This window comes from Eretmochelys imbricata, chromosome 6 (genome assembly GCF_965152235.1).
Source record: "Eretmochelys imbricata isolate rEreImb1 chromosome 6, rEreImb1.hap1, whole genome shotgun sequence".
Lineage (NCBI taxonomy): Eukaryota > Metazoa > Chordata > Testudines > Cheloniidae > Eretmochelys > Eretmochelys imbricata.
Window position 1 is genome coordinate 10441214 of NC_135577.1, and position 22849 is coordinate 10464062.

Below are 22849 nucleotides of genomic sequence, written 5' to 3' on the forward strand. Positions count from 1 at the left end.
AGGCTCCAATGTGCCTACTAGGCTCTCAACTGGTGAAGAGGAAGAGGAAACCACCAGGGTAGGTGGTTGTTCCCTATCGGACCCACCAGAGGGATCTCTTGACCCAGTGGGAAAAGCGGAAGGCTGGCCTGGTCCCGCAGGTGCAAGAGACATGCTGTGTCTGTGCTGGCATAGAGTCTGGTGCGGCATGAGCGCTGGGGTTCCTGTGGGCACCATGGCAGCTGGCACCAATGACGGAGGTGGTATCAGTGCTGGTTCCGAGGGTGTGTCTTGCACCGAGGCTGCAATGGGGGCCGCTGATACCTCCAGTGCCGAAGCAGTTGGTTGTGGTGCCACAGTCAGCACCAGTGCCAAGAACAGTGCTGCAGGTGCCGGCATTAACGCCTGAGGCACTGGTTCTGGGACGAACGTTATGGAGACCACTAACACTGCACCCGACCCTGGGCTTGATAGAAGGCTCACGGAGTACAAAAAGGCCACTGCTGTGGATTTTGCCACTGAAGGGCCCACTGGATTGGGAGAGACCGCCTACGGTGCTGCAAGGAGGATCTTCTGCTCTTCTGTACAAGTCCGACTCTGAAGACCAGGGTGGCGCTGCTCCTCCTGATGTAGAGCATGAAGAAGCAGGGGACCAACTACACACTCTGGATGGGGAGAGGGATAGCTCAGTGGTTTGAGCATTGAACTCACAATCCTGGGTTTAGTAGGCCAGTCTCTGAGAGGGCCACTTAGGGATCTGGGGCAAAAATTGGGGCTTGCTCCTGCTTTGAGCAGGGGGTTGGACTAGAGGACCTCCTGAGGTCCCTTCCAACCCTGATATTCTATGATTCTATGGTGGAGCTGGCCGAGGTGATGGGAATTGGCATGCTATCATTTCTGGCTTTCCCTTAGAGATGATGAGGGGGGGTCTAGATGAGACCTGCAGTGCCAGGACACTCTCCTGTCTTGTTGGAGAGAACGGCACTGTTAGCCTCAAATAGGTCCCGTGCCGCCTCAGAGGTGGATGGGAGCGGTAGATGCTCCGATGGGCATGGTGAGGACGGGCCAGGACTAGACTGACTCCTGCCCAAGTGAGACAATGTGGCCCCACTTTGAGTCCTTGAGTTGTGGCCTGACTGAGGTGTCACTGGTGGCTGGTCCCTCGGTTTTGCTGAAGGAGCTCGACCTCTCTCTGACCTTTCTTCTGTGACACCGATTGGGGACCAGTGCTGAAGGCTCAAATGACCCCGAAGAGGTTGCATAACAGTGCCTAGCTTCCCTGCCAGCATCTTTCTTTGGCGCCCGAGTGCTCCGCGGTGAAGACAACATGCTGGGATCCGTGGTGCCTGGGTCCGAATGAGATTGGAGAGCTGCCTCCATAACGCACTCTCCCTCTCCTTGATGGCTCTTGGTCAGAACTCCTGACAGATCTTGCAGTGGTCTTTCTGGTGACCCTCACCAACGCACCTTAAGCAGGAGGTGTAGGAATTATTTTTTGGCATGCGCTTAGCACAGATCTGGCAAGTCTTAAAGTCCAGGAATCATGGTATTCCCCAGCAACAAAATGGGGGAGGAAACCCCCCGTAACTAAAACTTCTAAGGAAGCTACTAAACTAACTATACTAACTAGTGGAAACTAATTATGCACAGCGTACAGAGTACTGCTAATCCACTTGCTGAAGCAAGAGAAGAGCAAGGGGAAATTCCAGCTACAATCACTGGCGGTAAGAAGAAACCGGGGTTGGGGGCGGTGTGTGTGTGCAGGGTTGGTAGGGTTCTATATTGGACATCATGAAGACACGACTCCAGGGGGTGCCCAGCCCAACCCTATGTTTGTTGCTAGGGGGAAAAAATCTTCCCAGTACTGTGCACGTGCGCACACACCTGATTGGAATTGACATGAACAACCACTCGAGGAAGAACCTGGTGTTTTAGAGGAATAACTAAAGAGATATGCCTAGTCACTCAGACTCCAGTGTACATTGCTGGAAGGAGTGGGTTCCAGAACTCAGGCCTTCCACAGAATGCTACAGTGGAGAATGTAAACCCAAGAATTTACAGATTAACCTAGCAGATTGTGGCTTACACAACAAGTTAGGGAAAGGGTGAATTACAGAGATCTGTCAGATAACTAGGTGCCACAGCACACGAAAGGCTCTACATGTGAAAGCCTGCCCGCGTTCTAAAGCGGATCTGCAGTGCCCCTGCCACTTGTGCGTTCAGACCAGTTCATCCAACTCAAGATGGGCTGTTCACTGTGTTCTAGAGATGAAGCTTCTAGGTTCCCTGAGCGTAGGGGCTCCAAGCCTTGAAGCCCCAAATGCAGGGATCACTCTGACAAGGTCTGACTCAGAAGAAAATAGTCTAAAGCTGGCCAGAAAGCTGCAAGAGAACTACTGCACAACTGCTACCTGAGAACTGAGATGCAGCAATGGGGTCAGTGACCAAGAACCATAGTGGCAAGATGTCTGTCATACACAGCAGTGGGAGATGACCTCACCAACTCCCCTCCATGAACATCAACTTCCCCACTTCAGTACTGAGAGCACAGAAATAGCTCCATCCCAACTAAAGGAGACTGACACCTGGACAAGATGTTTGTCATCCAAATACCAGGACACCAGACACCCCTACAAAACCTCATGTCACAACCCCGGGGGTTTCTCCTTCCTTTGGAGAAACTCTCCTTCAAAGACCCCCAGGCAAGTTAGAAGAGCTTATTCTATGAGTGGCTTTCAATATCATAAGCAAGAATGGACACCTTACACACACAGCAATGAACTTCACAGATCAAGAAACATTTATGTTACACCTCAACAGCTGAAGCCAGGCTGGTGAGGCAGGAAACACCCATGACATCAACTTGGGACTGAGCTACTCCAAGAGCTCTTTCCAAATAACCTCCTCCAGTGGTTTGAGACATGGTGTTTATGGGTTGGGTGTTATCAAGCAATAGTTTTTAAAACAGCTGATACAAGGTCAATTACCATCCCATCTTCCCAAAAGAAAAGAGATAACCCTCAGGTCCGCAATAATGAACCCCAGAACTTCCCTTTAATAGCAGAGGCATCATGTTACCAAGACTCAAATCATATGCTATGGCACATTTTGTAAAAATTAAGCATAAATAAAACGGTATGTGTCCATAAATTGAGTACATGGTGGCACATTACTCTTGCTTACTTTGCACTGGTTCACCTCTGCTAATCCAGCAGAGCTTTTAAGTCATCAGTATGACTTGGATGTGGGGGGGTAGGGGGTTGTTTCTTGTTTAACACCCCTCCCCACACACACACACCCTTGGGACTTCTACCCATTTCCAAACAGAGGCGCTGAAGAGGTTTTTACAGGCATGAATCAACCATTACTCCCCTATGAGGGAAGTATTAACCCTAGCATACCACGGAGAAACTAGTATCAAGAGGCAAACTAACTTGTGCAAGTTAGAGAGCCTAGGAGTCTTGACCCAGTTCCAGCTGACAGAGTAATAGTAGATGGAGGGTAAAAAATTAACCTTATTTCCACACTCAGTTCACAGTAGCACATGAAGTCAGTGTGTTTTGCCCCTTCCCTCCTGAAAGATCTAGAGGCCCTCAATTCTAGTCCCCATTAATCTGGTCAAGATTGGGGGAGGGGTGCACAACAAAATGGCTGAGAAAACTCAAATTTTCACAAAAAATGTTTAACAGACAAAATTTCAGGTTAAGAAAAGTGTCAATTTCATAAGGGGAGGGGGACCAACTAGCAGCATAGCCCCAACCCAAAAGGCAGAACAGACCACAAGCACCACCAAATCAGAAGCTTTGATTCACCAAGACACACTCAAAGTCTGGAACCAGCCAAGTTGCTAGAAGAGGAATATTTTTTGGCTTGAAGTCTGACTGTTCAATCTAGAAATGACGCAGCACCCAGAGACCAAGTACCAATGAGGGAGTACACACCTCAGAACACTACCTGGCCTTTAGCTTTTCCTCTCCTAAAGGAGATTCTGGAATAGCCTGGAGGAAGAAGGAGGTAGATAGTTTCGTACTGACAGACATGCCATTACTATTACCAAATTATACCATGGCTGTTTGGTGGTCTGAGTGAAGTGAGCTGGGGCTCCCAGCTCAGTTCTCAGTGGACAGATGCTGCCACCAATACCTTCTTGTTTGCACTGTCAGGAGACATGCCAGGGAGAGCCTGGGCCATGGAGATGTCAAGGATTTTGGTCTTCATGGCTGCTGCTTTGACAGCCTTCAGATTCTCCAAGTGAACTTTGGTGCTTCTGAAGCTCATCTTTGCTTTGTTTCATTCACTTGTTTCTTTGTTTCTCACTGTTGTGACCTCACATCCTCCCCTAGGAAAGTAAAAGGGACTTTCCTAGGAAAGCTGTTATGAAAAACCACAAGCATAGTTTTTAAACACAATGTGGACTTTGCACTCCCTGATGCCCCCCCAAGTCAGCTGCTTCCCCACTGGGAGATCTGGATCCTCCACATGCAGGCATTTTAGACACCATGTACTCATGCAAACCCCACAGAGCCCAGCCTCCTTGGAATGAGTCACACTTCAGCAAGGAGGCTCTGGCTAGATTCAAGGTGTATCTCATGGTGAGCAGAGCACTGGCCTAGGACTGAAAGAAAAAGCTGCTCCCTAGTATGTGTCACACACACAGACACACAGGACTGGTCTAACTAGTCACACTGATATCAAAATGGTCTGGCTACTTCCCTCTCCCCCACTCCCTGTCCCCTCCCAGAAATGAGGATTACATACCTAAATTAGGAAGGCTTCCTGTGAGAGAGTTACCTGCATCCCTGCTTGCACCAACACCACAGCCTCACCTAACCTTATATGTGGAAGGTTCAGCAACTAGGAGAGGCTGATAAGGAGGTAGAGATAAGAAAGGCAGGGCACTTACAAACCAGATTTTGGGGGGAGGGGGGGCAATAGATGCAACCCCTCCTCCCCCAAGCAAGAGAGACTCAAGAATGGGACTTTACTCTCCTAAGTAGGTCTGGAGGATAAGTTTCTACACACAGGGGACTGAGCAGTCAGGAAAGGAATTGGAAGTAGAGATCACAAATGACTAGACCAGCGGAGAGCTCTGCTTCTCAGGGGAGACTGTGGAAAGTGGAATGGGAGAGTTTGAGCCAGATTGCTGCAGGTCCCTAAATCCATCTCTGTTGCAGAGGGGAAATCCCTTTCGATCAGTAGTTCTCAAACTTTTGTACTGGTGACCCCTTTCACATAGGAAGCCTCTGAGTGCAACCCCCCCTTATAAATTAAAAGCACCTTTTATATATTTAAAACCATTATAAATGCTGGAAGCAAAGCAGGGTTTGGGATGGAGACTGACTGCTCACAACCCTTCCTCCCCCCACCATGTAATACCCTCACAACCTTCGGAGGGGTCCCGACCCCCAGTCTGAGAACCTTTGCTTTAGATACACAAGAGACCCACTGAGTAACAGTGGGGATTCCCCCACACTATTGGGGTACCCAGGAAATTCAACCTCTACATTCATTCCACATGAAGCTTTTACAAACCTCTCCTCTGCCCTCATTTCCCTATCCCTCCAGACCGAGGCAATTTAGCCACCCTGCTCAGAAACACCATTGCAACAGGAGCACAACATGAGCGCTGATCTGCCCAGGCTGTAACTCGGTTACACCGCCTCTCGACTTGCAGGGGGAAGAGAGAACCAAGTGGAGATGGCAGAAGGGAAGGAAGCTGGGCGGGCGGGTCGGCAGCAGAACAGAGGGAAAAGATTGTTCCACTGGTATGTCAGCAATCTGGCTCCAGGGCAGCTGTCCTCTCTGGCAGTCAAAGGCAGATTTGTATGCGTGTGTGTTCAAGGGCTGCCCTCCTTGGCAAGAGGCTGTGGGCTCAGCTACGCAAACGCCTGAGATGCCCCCATTCCCTGCACAGCTGGGGACCCATACAGAGTGGGAGAAAAAAATGCAGAATAAAAAAGTTATTTATTCCATTTCTGTCTAGACAGAGGTGAATTATCCCTGTGCAGGCACTTCCTGACTCCCCTCAGAGATCGGAGAGGAAACTCCTCTCCACATTCAGATTTGAGAGTAGGTATGCAGCAGCAAATTGGAGGGGGGCCCCACTGGCCATGGCAGGGCAGCCTGTCACAGGTTTCATGCTAACTGCTTCTTGTTTCTCCCTGTACCCTCCTCCCTAAGGGCTCAATGCAGCTTGGAGCAGAGTATCTTAAGAGCTCCCCACTTCGAGAGGAAAGAGTAGTACCATACCAAAAGTGGCTCTGAGGAGCCAAACCACTGCATTCTAGATACTACAGCCACAGGAACTAGCCTCAGCTCTCCCCTTCCTGCAGTAAAGCCAGATCCAGCCCCAGCCCCTAGAGGGCATGTGGATCCCATTGCACAAGATCCACCCAGCCAGCTCCTCCTCTACTTAAACCACAGCAGAGGAATACACCTTCAAACCTGAGCCACGTACCAGGACACTAATGCCAGGGTCCACGTCCCAGCAGGAGCCACACACTAGAGTGCTGGACTGATACCCCAGAGCTGCCTGCCCTCCCCACACCAGCAACCATTCACCCCAGCCTCTCTTCCAAGCATAGCAGGATCCACATAGCAGGCCATGGGCACCCATGTCAAGATTCACACTCCCAGCCCCCACCCCAGCACAGGAGTCACACATGTTGGAAACACTTTAGCAGCACAAAGGCAACTCTCTTCTCTGTGGGAATTTGCAGCTGAGGCTGAGCTGCTCTCTGGGGACAAAGGGATTTCACAGGCACACGTCTCCCCTCTCCCCCTCCCTCCCAGCTTTTCCACTTCCTGTCACAGTAGCACCAGACCTAGGGCTCAGAAACAAACAAACAGAAAGCGCTGGATTCTGGGAAATGGGCCAGAGCATTCCAGAGTGGCCCATTCGCCAATCACCAGCCAGAACTCCCACTTCGCCCAGTGCAGCTCCCTGTCAAGGAAAACAGCCTTTCCCTCCCCACTGCACTGCCCCCCCCACGCACACCCCTAGGGCCAGCCTGAGAGGAGGCCATTTCACAACAGGCATAGCAGGTAAAGAATCAGGGACTCTGGGGTTGGCAGGGAGAAGGTTACAGATTTACAGTTCAGCTCAACAGCTCCTGCCACTGTGCCTACAGGGACTCCTTATGAGACAGCAGAGAACATAACCTAGTTAAAACCCCAGATCCCATGCTCAAACCCCTCCTCCTAGCACAGCTCTGGGTTAGAACCCTGTCCCTGAGGAGCCTTGAGGCTCTTCAGCCCTTTTCCTCCTACAGCCTTGAAAAAACATTTCCATCTCCCTACGGGTTAGGATGTCCCTTGCCTTCATTCCCTGCTCTCCCCACCCCTCAAAAGATGCTCAATGGGAAAGTCCACACAGCCTCCGTAGCACTGCTTTACAGCAAACAGAGGCCCCATAAGTTCGTACAGATAAGGCCTCTCCTATCAGCTGCAAGGGAGCAAAGTCCCTCAGGGTGAGGAGGGCTGATCTCTGGTGACAACACAACACCGCGCCAGTCAGGAGTGTGGCCTTCTCACACTGAGAGTAAGAGTGCAGCAGATGGGAAGGGCTAGCAGAGCCACAGCACCTAAGAGGAAATTTAGAGCAGACTCTTCTGCAGAGGACCCACAGCAGATGCTGCAATACTAGTAGCATATCACACTGGAAATACCAGTTAATGAGGACAGTCTTGTTTAAGGGACATCGCCAGTGGAGGGACTGCACCTGGACAGAACGTACCAAGATGTCCCCATGGCACCAACATCCCAAGACTATAGCTCTGCCAGTCACAACTGCTGCCTAGCACTGAGCCATAGGGACAATATGGGAAGTCTGAGCAAAGCAGCCAGAAGGAAAAGTGATTCAGCTGGTGGGCGGATGCTAAAGTTACATGGACTTCACTCCTGCCCCATTCACTTGCCACCATTGGTCTTCAACCCTCTGTGCTCCGCACATCCCACCTACTGGGCTCAGGCCATTTCCTCTTTGACAGCACAGCTGCAGACATAGGGGAATCCACACAGCTATGGAGCAGAATAAGGTGCTGCAGCACAAGAGAGATAATCTGACCAACTGTTGTACCCTGCATACAGAGGGCTACCCTGCATCTGGTATGATGAGGGATCAGAGAACACATGAAGGCACACAGGGAAATAGGATGAACTGGGAGTCGATTTGCAGGGGGCACTGCACAGCTTGCGATGCACTGGCAAACTGCCTTATACAGTAAAGCTTCCATAGCTCCTATCCGCCTTTAAGGTCCATATCAGACACCCAGAAGAGGGGTTTTGAATTTCTTTGATTTAGCTTAGGATCTTAAGTGAGATCCCAGAAGAACAGCAGTTGCAGGAATTGGAGCACGTTTCTGCCACCATCCTGACTGAAGGATGACTGATCCTCTCGGAAAGCCCTACAGTTTTACTTTCCATTTACAAAGTTCAGTCACAGAGGGACACCCTCCACTGCTGAACAGCTGGAAAAATAAGACATTTTCAAAATTGATTTCTACCCATTCCCTCACCCAGACATGCACCTCCTCCTCTGAGCCCATCCCTCATCTCCTCAAATGAAACCCTACCAGTTAATTCATTGAGCTCCTGTTTCACCACTCTGAACAAACAGGCAGGTGGTTTAGAGAGGCTGAAGTCATGTTGTGTGTGGGAGTGGTGGGCAGGGAGTTGCTGAAATCAGTCTAATACAGCATTTCAGGAAAGGGAAATCTGCACAGTGAGGTGGTAATTGCCTTCCACACAAACCATGCTGCTGTGCTTGATACAAGCAAGGATGTTCTGTGGGTTGCCAAATCTCCTCTCCCTCCCTACCCTCCCGCATTCAGGTACGCTCACAAGCTGACTCACAGCTCCAGTCACAAAGGGTATCAGAAGGAGATGGTACAAGAAACCTAGCTCAATTCAGCATGACCTCATCGGATGCCCCTTGTTCCAACTGAGCATGCGTACACACACAGAGACAGATTTAGAAATCCTGATGAAAGAAAGGACTGGGTAAGGAAAGCAATTGGAGGAGCAGGATATGAGAGCCAAAGACTGAATCACCCCTAAAGGGGAAGATTCACTTCACCAACTTGGAACAGTAGCCACCTTCCCCTGGGGGTGTGGAGCTGTAGTGGGCGCTCACAGCTCTTCACACCATGGATGTACTACCAGATATCACACCACCTTGGGGTCCTGCTGAGATCCACAACTGCTCCTATGCCCACACACCCCCTCCCATAGAGGGGAGGAAAAATAGAACTATCTTGGCGAATATATCATCTGGCACAGTATTTGAGACCAGAGCTCACAATTACATGTAACTGACTGTGAGCAAGGACGAGGACTGGAATAACAGGATGCCACACGTCAGGATTAAAGTGCATCAGCAAACTGAGATGAGGGCAGAGGGAAGGAGACCTGAACAGGACCTGTCTATCCTAGTCAAATAAGGACTGAATGGCATTATTATGAATGCTAGAAAACAAAAATACAGTGCAAACAGGGTAGAGAGCTTCCCATCCCTCCAACAGCATTGGCACTGCCCTACCTCTACCTGCCCCAGGGCACACAGCAAAGCTGGAGGACTTCCATTATCCATGGGCCGTTGCTCTAACACCTTTCTCCAGAACTGCATCTGTATATCCCCTCCCCCATCCATCCCCCACCCACCCCACCCCCAACAGCTTTCTCTGCCCTCTGCAGAGGTAGAAGGGAAGGAAACCAATATTTCCTGATCAGACAGGAAGTGACATAGAACCTTGCGGGAAAGGAAAGGCACAAAATACAACGTCCTGCCAAGCGCTGCTCCCTGCATCCCCCAAAGTGCAGAGAGGAGACTCCCTGGAACCAATGGGAAGACAGACATTGAACTATAAACCAAGGCTGCAACACAGACAGTACCATCTCTGCCACAAGGTATCTGCACAAGGGGAGAAGGAGTGAGAGTGGTTTAATTTACCCACTACATCAGGTGCCAACAAACTTACCCAACTCTCCACCCATGCCCTCAGAACAATGGGCAGCCAGACAAGGCCACCTCCCCTTACTGGAGAATGTCCCCTCTCCAAAGGGCACACTAAATAGCCACCTTGCATTGCTAGAGCAGTGCACTCACACCTGAGACAGGAGTATCCTCTCTGGCACCATGCCCCCACATGGTTTTAGTGCCATGGTATGTCTCACTGGAGTTACTCACAAATGGGGAGTGTATGTCCCACTTCCACCTACTACTAGCCTCCTTAAACCTCTCACTTTATTGAAGTAAAAGCATCTTTCAGATGTGCAGCCCCTCATGTCCAACCATCATTGGTGGATGACCCCAGTTTTGGTGTCACCTCCCACTTAACCTCACAAACACCCGGGGGAGGCAGAGAAGGGAGGAGAAATCCCATACTAGGCATTGTAGAAAATGCTAGCGGTGAAGCACTAGGAGTTGTAACCTGGGATGCTGATCAGCTGCAAGAAGTGAATGCCTATGCTTGTTCCCGACAGCATAAATTTGGGGAGCAAGGGCACAATGAAGACCCTCCTCCTTCTACCCTCTCCCCACCTGGCTTGTAGCCACATCTCCTGTTTTGCACACAGAGGTGAGCCCTTCTCAGACTGGCCACAGAGCAGGTGTTTGTGGACCAGCAGAGGCCTTCCAACCAGGCCATTTACTGGATACAGAAACAGGGTGAGGCTTCAGGGGAGGGAGAGAAGGTTTCCTGTTTGTTGTCAGCCTGATGTAATCTCCCAAGGACCACATCCAGTAACAGTACATTGGTAATTAAAGTCACAAGAGGGAGCATTCAAAGGAGGTGGGGCTTGGAGTCCAAGCCTGTTTCCACATCACAGAGGATCCCTCCAGGGAGTGGCCCCCTGATATGGGATTTTAGTTCATAAAAGGAAAGTGTCACTCGCTTCACCCTCCCCCTTACCCCGTAGACAAAAATCAACCTGTCTGACATCACATAGCTAGGTAGTAGCACCAGCTTTGCATGCAGCAACACGCTCTGAGGAATGTACTCCTCCTACAGGGCAGGGGCATACCAGAAACATGCAAACGAGATCAGTGAACTACTGATCTAGTGAAGGAAAGAGGCCTTTGCAGTTATGAATTTTCTCAGGTCGATGTGACACACCCACCCGCAGAAGTTATCCATACACTGTCGTTCTGGCTGAGATAACCCACTTTTCTCTTAGACAGAGCCCTCAGTTAAGAGAAAAGGAGTAGGGATAGCAGTGGAGGAGAGGATAGGGTGCAGAGGTTCCCCAGTTAAGGGTTCAAGATGAGACAAGAGTCTCATCAAGGAGCAACAAGATTTGTTTTGCTCCCTGCATTGATTAGAGAGACCCAAGGATTAGATGGAAAGCAGTGTGAGATGGAGGTTGGTGAAGAATCCTCCCAAGTTCTGGGGTTAGAGGCACTTTCCTGCTCCTATTCAGGATGGGAATTCAGCCTCCATGTTGTTAGTGTACTCCTGGGCCACCCACAGCTCCTCTACTATAGGCCACCTAAGCTCGGGGGGGGGTGGGGGGGTGGAGAGCCACACACCAGTTCCTGAAGCATGTGGTATCTGTTCACAATAACCCTTCTGCAGTTGCGACAGCCACAAGAAGAAGAGAAATCTGAAGGGAAGGAAGTGGGCAGAGAAGTGGTGTCCACACCATTTCTTCCCAACCCCCACTTTTATGAAATAGCTGCCTGCTGAAAGAGCATGCTAGGGAATGATATATGCCAGCAGACTTCAATCAGACTTCCAGATTCCTACAGCCAGGATTTGCTGGTGGAGGGAAGCCAGTGAACTTTGAGCAGGGTTTGCCACAATGGGTATTACTTCTATTGGGGTAGAGCAGCCAGGGCTGGGAAAGAAGAGATGGAGATAAGTCTTGTCCAAACATGTTTAGCCAATGGACTAACACCAACATCCCCCATTTCCCATCCCAACACGTGGACTTCCAAATTAAGTCAACTGGATACAGTTAAGCGTGAAGCCAGAAGTGGTTTTTCACCTGTCCTGGAACATTAACAGCCATTTTAAAAGAGGTGCAAAGACAGTCTCACTGCAGCTTTGGCAAATGCTGTTTGGTTTCCTAGTGCGCTACCTTCTAAGGGAAACCCCAGATATCCCTCTAATTCCCAAGTTTTGCCAGACTGCTCTAGTTGCTGGAGGAGAGGCTATTCTTTCCCTGCACTGGTATGCCCACCACACCATCTTCAAGGCTGTGCTACACCACCACTCCAGTCTTTGCAACATGAGCAGCAATAGTTTCTGCACCAAGGAGGGTCTGCCAACACAAGGCCCTCTACACCAGCCATCATGGTGGAGGATATGGTTAATAGTTGTTTTTAACAACATGAGGGGGACAGTGTTGGAGCCAGATCTGCCTACACTACTAAGACAACCGTAAGAGCAGGGAAGGGATACCTCCCATCATTCTTGCTCAGACAGATATACCCTTAGTTTGTAGGTCTACATAGAAGTGCTTATGATAGTACTGCTGTAGCACAGACATTTGCTACACCAGCAGAAGAGCCTCTTCCATCACTGTAGTAAATCCACCACCTCGAAAGGCTGTTCCTCCATCAACCTAGTGGTGTCTACACTGGGGTTCAGGTTGGCTTAGCTATGGTTTCTCAGGAGGGGTGAATTTTTACACACACACACACACACACACACGTACGTGACATAGCTAGGTCAGCCTAAGTTTTAGGTTGAGACCAGGCCTAAGAGGTCAAGGACCAAGGTCACATTTGGCTTCCAGGGTTCACACCTAGAATTTCCACTGTGAGCATCAGGGTACAGACACCTGTCCATATTCCTTGCACAAGGGCAAGGGTGGGAGCACAGATGGCACCCCATTAAAAGCTCAGTGTCTCTTCCTCTCTCCTGGCACACTGCCTGATAATTAAGCAGCACAAGCAACCATTCTCTTCCTCTACAGCCACCCCCTCAGTTCCCTCCCTCTTCATTGTGTGGTTTGACACAGACCACTAAATAAGAAGTGATATCACCAATGGGGAAATTCATCTTCTCCTTTAAGAGGAACCGAAAGCTGTTGTCCAAGATTTGATGACCATGTGGTGTCAATAACCACATCTAACCCCAGGCCTTGTCCCCACCCAAGACACACAGTCACAAGGGAACACAAGAAACTTAGTAAATGCTTTGGTTAACAAGATCAACAATTCTACTCAGGACAAGTCTCCCTGGCAGCAAAATTCAATAGAAACATCAACCATCTTCACTAAACCACTACTGGCAAGTGAATCACTGTGGGAAGAGGCCAGAAAAGTCTGTTGGAGCTCTGGTTCCAATCTGGCAGTGGCTGAAAGTAGACATTGGTGGCCTATGTGAAAGCAGGTGGGAGTCAGCCCATTTCCTAGTGAGACAGGTGTCCACACAAACTGGTCACCATTGCCCCAGTTGTTGTGGGTCTTCTAACCAAGGACTAGTTGGGCCAAGAGTTCCCCCTACATGTGAAGGGGGATTGTCCAATCTAAGCCCAGAATCGAGACACAAAGGCAGTAGCTTTTACTGCTATGCCAGGCCTGTGTCTGCCATGTGGATCCAGGAGACTTTGGTTATAAGGGGCTATAAATCCCGACCTTTTCAATAGCATTATGCTTACAGAAAACATTCTTGTCCTCCAAGCCATAGTTGAGTACCTCAGAGAGTCAAGCCCTATGAAAGGCACAGAGCAGTTTCACTGGACAACTGAGGCTACCCATTTTAGCCAACGGGTTTGAGTTTTATCATCTCATTAGCTAACATACCTGTACATTTAGAAACCCAAACTGTTGGCTGATTCCATCTATCACTGTTAGCAACTGAGGCTGTTAAAGAAATTATATGGGAAAGGATGTCATTTTCTTCCAGGATAAAGGCTCACTGAAGCCATCGAGCTTCACATCTACTGATGCAGCCACAAATGGTACTTGTTGTCCAAGGATCTTAAACTGCTATACTAACATTGAGTTAAACCTCACAACCCCCACAAAGTAGGGAGCTACTCCTCTTTTCCAGATTATGCCTCAATTTCCCTTAGGGTAGACTGCACAAAGCCAGAAATAAAACTTGAATCTCATGACTGAGCCCTGTCCTCTAGATCAAGCTTCCTGAGCTCCACAGCAACTGCACAAGAGCATCCAGGCCTAGCATCAGAGCCAGAAGGGAGGCAGCTAGTCATATCATAGAAAACCTGCATGAATCAAGCAAAGTTGTCCAGCACACACCAAGCCAGTTGTTTTCCTCTTCCTACCCTTCCAGAAAGGCTCCTTGTAAGATTTCCGCAAGAATGCGCCGCACAAGGAAAGGTCAGTCATCTGCATGCACAGGGTCCCAACCAAGTTCAATCAGACATTGAGGACGACAAGCTTCAAAACTGCTTTTAAGCATGTGAGCAAAAGTATTTGTGACAGTCTCCTCTACTTTGCTATCTGCTTAGAACCAGCTCTGTATGCAGGGCATACAGCATGCTGGCTTCCCCACTCTTCCCTAAAGCACTCCTGTTATTCCAGTCCAGCTCCTATCTCACCCACCAACAGTTCTTTCAATGCACCTCAGTTCTGCCTTGCATTACCCTTTGCTATTCCAGACTTGTGCCTCTGAGCAGAAAGCTGGTTACACCAGGTTTTGTGGTTTGGCTATGTACACAACCATGTGCATTGGGGGGCAGGGGGTGAAATGAACAGGATGAGCCCCAAGTTCATCTTTGTGCCCAGTCTGAATTTGAAAGTGGACCTGAAAACTAGAGTCTGCATCCGTTCTAATCCCCTGCTCCACCATAAACAGGAAAGCAGCAACTTCTTTGGGGAGCTGAAGGAAAGGACAATACAGAAAATGTATATTCCTATAGTTAGAAGGGATTGGAATTCAAGACTCACAGAACTTGTTCCCAGTTCTGCCACCACCTCACCATGGGACCTTGGTGAAATCACTGTACTTCAAGTTTCTCCATCAGTAAATTTGGGACAATCATGTTTTCTTGCCACTGAGGAGGGGCTTAGACTAAGTTTAGTGTCTCTAAAATGCTTTGAGTGCCTCAGATGGAAGACAGTAGGGAAAGGCTAAGTATTATTACAGCCATATCTAGTCCAATTCATCACTTGGAACAGGAAGCACAGAAAGGATCCAAGAATCCCGCTTCCGGTTGGGCTCAGTGAGGTGCCCAGTGATGCTCCATCCTATCAACAGCCAAAAACTACAAGCAAAGCAAGAGAGGGGGATGGAAGAAGCGTTCAAGGCCTCTATCCTACTATTAAGGAACCCATGGAATTCAAGGTATTCAGACATTATCGAGCCTGAATGCTGAATCCTGGCACCTCAAGGGACCGACAGACTCCTTCCTGGAGGGGAAGGATGGTCCTGTGGGTAGAGCATAAGCCTGAGATTTTGAAGACCAGGATTCAAGTCACTGCTCTGCCATAGACTTAGGAAGCTGAGGCACAGAGAGACTCTGTAAAACATGGAGAACAGCACTGCCATACCTCACTGGGGGGTTGGGAGTGAGGAAAAAAAAAATACATTGAAAATTGTAAGAGGCTCAGATATATGGTGATGTGGGCCATATAAATACCTAAAACAGAATCCCTTCAAGACTACTTCCCCCACACACACCAAAAAAAAAAAAAAAAAAAAATGACAGCCCCAATTCTATAAGAGGGCTTTGTACGATAAATGGCAACAGTCCCTCAGAACAAGAGGCACAGAAGGGGCAGGGTGGGGAGGGAAGAGATGTACTGCTATCTGACAAGAGCTGCCAATGAAAGCAGGAAAAAAACAACTAGGAGTCCGGTGGCACCTTAAAGACTGTTTGTTAGTTTAACAGTTTAACTGTCTTTAAGGTGCCACCGGACTCGTTATTTTTGTGGATACAGACTAACACAGCTACCCCTCTGATACAAGGGAAAAAAATAGCCAGCTGCACCCAGCACGCTTGGGAGTGGGCTGCTGTGGGATTTTTCCTTTACTGGAGACATTTCAATGTCACTGGTTAGACTGAGCCAGAGAAAAAGGGTTTTTTTTTTATTATTAAATTATAATAAATAAATTGCCACATTACCAGGAGTCTGTGGCCTTGTGGGTTTTTTTTTTGGGGGGGGGGGGGGAGCGCATGCTAGATGGGTTCCACCTAGCAGTTTTGACCCTCCCTAGAGGCACAGTCCCTTCCCTACAAGAACAAAGGAGGAGGCAAATTAGATAACAGGAGAGTCTAGGAAGAGGTAACAGTTTGAGATCTGCCCTGGCCAGCTTTAGTCTAGTCTGCATAGGGTTCCTCACACACACCTAATCCCAATTCCCAACTCTTTCTCCCCTTCCACAGGCCAAAATCTTAGGGAGGCATCACAGCATATAACCTTGGGCCCGGATACCCCCCAGGAAAGGCCTCCACACCCAAAATACTCCCTGCTTCTAACACACATAAGCAACTTCCCTTACTTTAACAAAGGGAACTATGTTGCAGGGGGAAAGAGCAGGATACCATTTGCAATGCTAGCCGCCCCTTACTCCAACATTAAATGCCTGTCTAAAGAGAGATGCATTCTCTCTCCTGCTCCTGCTCAGAATTAGGAGATTGGCACAGAAAGATTACTTCTTTTTTTCTTTTTCTTTCTTTTTTTGGGGGGGGAGGGGGTTGGGATGAGAGGTCAAGGTTACATGCTTCACTCAAATCTCAGACACCCCAGAAACCAGCCAACATAACTCCTAGCATGAGAGGAGAAGGATGAGGGGGTTAGACAATGCTGTAAGGCAATAAGTGAGCCCAAGGCCACACTCCGGGCCCTACAGATAGGCCACAAGACTGATAATAGGAACAGGGTATTGCAATCAGTTTTGGGGGTGGGAAGTACCAGCAAAGAGTCGCACCACTCACAGCCACCCAGCAGAGACATCAAGTCATTCTGAATCTACTTTCAGAACCCGTGTTCTTTTGCCAGCTGTCAGAGCACTTCCTCTGGGCTCCCTGGCTGTGAAAGGCTACTACAGCCAACACCATGAGTTGTTCACAGCAGCTACCCTCTTACACCAACCCTTTATAATCCAGATAGGGAAGGAGTGGGGAGAGAAGAATTATGAGGGGTACTAAATAGAACATGAGCCATCACTGAAACCCACAGACCATTTCCAAACCTGTCCTCTAGCCACTCTCTAAATAGAACACCCTCTTTTCTTGCTCTGATGCACCCAAGACCAAAACCTCAGGTGAGGGGAGAAGAGATACAGGTGCTTAGATGCAGGGCATGGGTCTTAACAAGTTTCCAGAAACTAGACTGCTTGCCGCTTTTTTCCCCCCACCTGGAATATTCCCCCAGGATCTCTGGCCACAAGAGCCTTAAATAAAACAAGACATCACAATCTGTGCACAGCAAAGTGAGGGAAAGAGAAGAGAAAGTATGTTTTTAAAAATATGCTTAGGAGACAAATTAAACTTCCTATAATAATTTTTAACAGTAGCACAGACTGTTTCTCCGCCCCAGTTTGTTGCAATTAGTGCCATATCGAATTCCAGGCTTTTGTTTTGTTTTGAATGGAGGAGTTAAGCTTACAGATGACGACTCTCGGGACTAGAAACTAGCCCAACGTCCTAGTTCCCAGTGAGCTGGCTACATAAGCACTTTCTTAGTAGCATCTAGAAACCCCAATCCTCAACACGCTTCCAAGAGACTAAACATAGGAGTCTAAGGAAAGTTACAGGGAAACAACTTTTTTTTTTAAAAAAAAAAGTACATTAGACTACAAAAAAGTCTATTAGACTCGGAGTTCCTAAAGTACTGCTTCAAAATAAGTTTGCTTAAAGCTTTTTTTAATTTTGCTTTCTTCCAGTAAGTTTTAACATAAGCAAAGTCTCGGGCGTAGAATGTGAACCGGGTTTAGATTTCCACACTTAATAGAGGCTTTAAGACGAAGTCATTCCTCACCCGCCTCAACTTGTTGATTAGAACTTAGAATCTGTGAAAAATATCCCCTTTTTCCAAATCTTTTAACCCACTCCCCCCCCCCATATTCAGCATTAAAAAGAGGTTCTAGCTCAACGTGGATTCTTTTTAGAAGACTAAAAGGTGAAAGGTCCCCACCCAACTGCACCTGGGGGAAAAAATGGGATCCACCCAAGCAGAAAGTGTGGATCTGAGACATAGAGAATAGACCGCAACACTCCCAACCAGAATACAGCTTAATACAAATACTTTATCAACTGCAAAACCTCCCTACAACTCAGTTTCCCAAAGTTTTAAAATTAATATCTTAAAGGGAGCAAATAAAACCAAAAACCCACTTTCCAACCCCAATCACATTCCTCCCCCAGCCTGCACAGAAGACACCACAAAAAACAACAGCTTCCCAGCAACTCAGCCCAGAAGTTGTTAGTTTGTAGTACAAAAGGAACAAAAAACCAAAGTGAACAACAAGCGTTAAAACAAGAGATGAGATGAATTTACAAAAAAAACAAAAAACCAAAAACCACACGATTCTTACCCTGGCTTTCTCCCTTCTCAGGAGCTGCAGTGGCGAGATCTATAAGTTTGCTTCTCCTCCTTGTGGGATTTTTTTTTAAGTACCGGGGGAAGAAATAAAAGCAAAAATAAATAAAAGTTGTCAGTGCGGCTGTTCCTCTGCCCTATAACTTCCCTTCTAATCTCTCAGGATGACAATGTCAGTCTCCAGCAAAAATTTCCCTGGGTGAGACTCTTTTTTACGGTCTCTTTGCAAACACACACGCCCAAAACTCTAACGTGGACTTTTCCAACAAATCTCTAAAGGAAATGTAAGAGGCAAAACATGTGGCAAAACCCTGCCAAAATGTGGTGTTGGTTTAAAAAAAAAAAAAAAACAAAGCAGCCAACGTAGTGATTTTTTTCCTCCACCTCTTTCTCCTCTGGGATCTGCTGCTATTTCTTCCTTTCTGGCTTTTTTTTTCCTCCCTCGCCTCCTCTTTCAGATCCAACACCTAAAATGGAAGTTGCACCCGACCCAGCCAAAGACAAGCTGGCGGGGTTGATGGTAATAAACTAAGCTTTCCAACCAAGCCCAACGCCCAACCCCTCTTTCCCTAAGTGATGTCAGCTTCTGCGAAGCTCCAATGGGAAGCAGACATCAATGCGGGAACCGGCACTATCCAATAGAAAACTTTATTGTAGAATATTAAAAAAAGAAAGAACGAAAAAAAAGAAAAAAGGGGGAAAAACCAACAAAAGGAAGAGGGCAGAAAATAACTTTTTTTTGGGGGGGGGGGAACAAAATAAATAAAAATATATTACAAATATCAATTGCAAGAAAGAAGATTAAAACAGGCTTGGCAGAATGATAAACGTATTGATGTGATATGCAATTCACAGTCCAATTTCTTTTGATCGGTATGTTTCTTTCTCCCACTCACCTCTTCTGCCTGTTTGCAAATGAGAATAAATATCTTCATTTTTATTTGTCTCCTGTGCTTTTTATTTATATGTTTTCCATTTTTGCAAGAATCATGTGAAAAGGAGGAAAGACTATGGTACAAAAGATGTGTGGGGAAATGTTTGGATCTAGGGAGAATTTGGGATTTGAAATTCAACCTTGATTCTGCTGTTTTTGTTTTAATTATATGAGCCCAGATTGGGGGATTTGCAATCAGCTCTTGTTTTCTTTCAGTCAGTGGCTTTTGCTAGCAATTAAGCAACTGATTTAAAAGTCTAGAGTGGGTAAGGAATTTACTTTCCTCCTTCTCAAATCACTGAAGAAAACAGCTCTTTTGCTTTGTATTACTAATTTAATCCAATTTACAGTTTGTAAATTCCAAACCACCAATCAGGAGAGAGACAAAAGCTTCAACAAGTTTTCCTTCATCAGGGCCCTAAAGGATGTTTACTCTGATTACATTTGCAAAAGAGTGTTAACCTGGAAGATATCTAATGCTATCTAATGCACCAGGAAAGTTAGGTGCCTAAATACTTTTGAGAAAGATCAGGCCATATATCTGAATCAATGGGCAGATCGTACACATTTGTCATTTTAAAGCAAATTCTTTTATTCTGTTTTTTAAACCAAGGGAGTTCTCCACATTCCCTTCTGAGAACTGCTTTCTGCCAGAAATCCCCCATCAGTGCCAACTGGGATTCCAGAAGCAAGGACTTCCTTGTAGCAGTACCATATCAACACCCAGGGACCTGATACTCCTCTCATTTTACCTCATCTTCACTGCAGTAGTTGTATACAATTGGTATTAGTGAGAGGAGACTCAGGTCCCAGCAATGTGAGCTTCCTCATAGCAGTGACCTGTCCGTACCAGCTACCACTCCTCCCATGTGATCTTTTTCCTGTTAGCCTGGCTAAGGAACACCAATCTCATGGACTGCCTTTACACTGAGGATTTCCTGAAATTCTCCCACCAAGGCTAGCAACAGTGGGTGCAGAACAATGAATGGAAGTGAAAAAAGAGGGTCAGGTTTCAGGAGTAACTTTTAGTTTGGTGTAAACACAACCAGAAGTCCTTGTGGCACCTTAGAGACTAACAAATTTATTTGGTATGACACCAGGGGCTCAGGCATGCAAGCTGGGCCAATCTGCTACCAGACAAACATAGGCCTTTTAGCACCTAACCCTGGCCACTATGCATGCTCAATAAAGATCTCTTTCCTACAAGCTCTGGCTGCCTGCTGCAACATATATCAGTGGTTCTCAACCAGGAGTCTGGGGGCCCCTGGGGGGCCGTAAGCAGGTTTCAGGGGGGTGCCAAGTGGGGCCAGCATTAGATTTGCTGGGGCCCAGGGCAGAAAGATGAAACCCCACCACATGAGGCTGAAGCCAAGGGCCCTGAGCCCCGCCACTCAGAGCTGAACCTGAAGCCTGAGCAACTTAGCTTTGTGGGTTCCCCAGTGGCATGGGGCCCGGGCAGTTGCCCTGCTTGCTACCCCCTAATGCCAGCCTTGGGTTTTATATGCAGAAAAACAGGTGTTGTGGCAGAGGTGGGCCATGGAGTTTTTATAATATGTTGGGGGGGCCTCAGAGAGAAAAAGGTTGAGAACCTGACTTATATTGCTTATGTAATATCAAAGCACCAGTGTAGACTGGCCATCTGCTACATTTTCATCACTGTTCTGTCTAACGTTGCTCAGAGCAGGTCTAGAAGACACAGTGGTAAAATCACTGGTGGTTGACCTACACTGGCACTCCCACCCTGCCTAGTAGAGGTCACCAGTACTAGGCACAATGGTGGAAGGATTTCAGAAAATCCCCACTATGACAAGACCATGTACACTGAAGAACTGTAAGCAAAGAAAATGATAAACAATTGAATATCAATTTCTGGGGAGGCATCTAATGGGATGCTGCAGGGATCTCTGTTATGCCCTGTGCGAATTATATCTTTCATGAAGATCTGGAAGGGGTCAGATGTAAATAGTATGCCAATTAAATCAACAGATGACACAAAGGGGTCTAATCCTGCTCCCATTGGCTTCAAGGGAAGTAGGACTAGGCACTAACTGGAGAATGTTTAAAACAGCACTGAGTGTAGAGAAATACTACAAAGGGATCTAGAGAGACAAGAGACATTGGCAGGAAAAAACAACAGGTTGGTTTGGAAAACTACAGCTAATCCATCTGAAGACACCTATTTCCAAAAAGACAATTACTCACCTTCTTGTAACTGTTGTTCTTCGAGATGTGTTGTTCACGTCCATTCCAATCTGGTGTGCGAGCGCCGCATGCACGGTCATGGGAAACTTTTTCCCTCAGCAGCCCCCGTTGGTTCGGCTAGGGAGCCCTCTGGAGTGGCACCCTCGTGGTGTTCAATACATGACCCTGCCAACCCGACCCCCCTTCAGTTCCTTCTTGCTGGCTACTCCAACAGAGGGGAAGGAGGGTGGGTAATGCAATGGACGTGAACAACACATCTAGAAGAACAACAGTTACACGAAGGTGAGTAACCGTCTTTTCTTCTTCGAGTGCATGTTCACATCAATTCCAATCAGGTGACTCCCAGGCTCTCCCACAGGGGTGGGGTCGGAGTTAAGGAATCACTGATTGGAGAACCGCTCTGCCGAAAGCTGTGTCCTCTCTAGCATGTTGGGTGATGGCATAGTGCGTGGTAAACGTGTGCACTGAGGACCAGGTTGCCACTCTGCAGATCTCCTGGATGGGCACCTAGGCCAGGAAAGCGGAGGATGAGGCTTGAGCTCGTGTCGAGTGGGCTGTAATAGCGGGGGCTGGGACCTTGGCCAGGTCATAGCAGGTATGGATGCTGTCTGTGATCCAGGAAGAAATGCGTTGTGAGGAGACCGGAAGCCCCTTCATCAGGTCTGCCAAAGCTACAAACAGTTGGTTCAACTTCCTGAAAGGCTTCTTGCGCTCACTGTAGAATGCAGGCGTGCCCCGAAGCCCAAGGCAGGGTGAGGGGAGAAACAATCCCACCCACCAAGTCTATACTAACTACAGATAACAATAAACTGACTACTAAAACAAAAACTGGGTAGGACTAGGTAATAGGCTAAGGGAACACTTGCAAGCAAGCAAAACGCAGTTCCAACACCGCCACGGACGGTAAAAAGGAACTAAAGAGGGGTTGGGTCGGCAGGGTCATATATTGAGCGCCATGAGGGCTCCGCTCCAGGGGGCTCCCTAGCTGACCCGACATGGGCTGCTAAAGGAAAAAGTTTCCAATGACCTTGCACGTGGCGCGCACACACCTGATTGGAATAGACATGAACAAGCACTTGAAGAAGTCTAATACTCCATGAAGGGGAGAAACTGAGGAAGCATTACGGCTTCCAGAGACTTAGGAGCAATAGCTATCACTGAAGGTAGACATGAGCTGGAAGCAAAAGAAGCTGTAGTGATTTGGGGCTGAGTACATTACCTCACAAGACAGGAAGGTGACAGCCTTATCTGTGGATGTGGGTGTAACCACATCTGGA

The 22849-nt window shown here is 47.9% G+C and overlaps 1 protein-coding gene across 3 annotated transcripts in view; it reads right to left on the bottom strand.

Annotated features, from left to right (window-relative positions):
- Nucleotides 1–18915, bottom strand: part of CTNND1 (catenin delta 1) — a 60309-nt gene extending 41394 nt beyond the window's left edge. For 2 of the 3 annotated variants that reach the window (XM_077820779.1, XM_077820776.1), the window contains exon 1: nucleotides 18432–18915. The gene's annotated coding sequence lies outside the window, so the exon portion shown is untranslated. The remainder of the gene's footprint in view (nucleotides 1–18431) is intronic. The other variant, XM_077820777.1, reaches the window with a different exon arrangement.
- Nucleotides 18916–22849: the final 3934 nt, after the last annotated feature.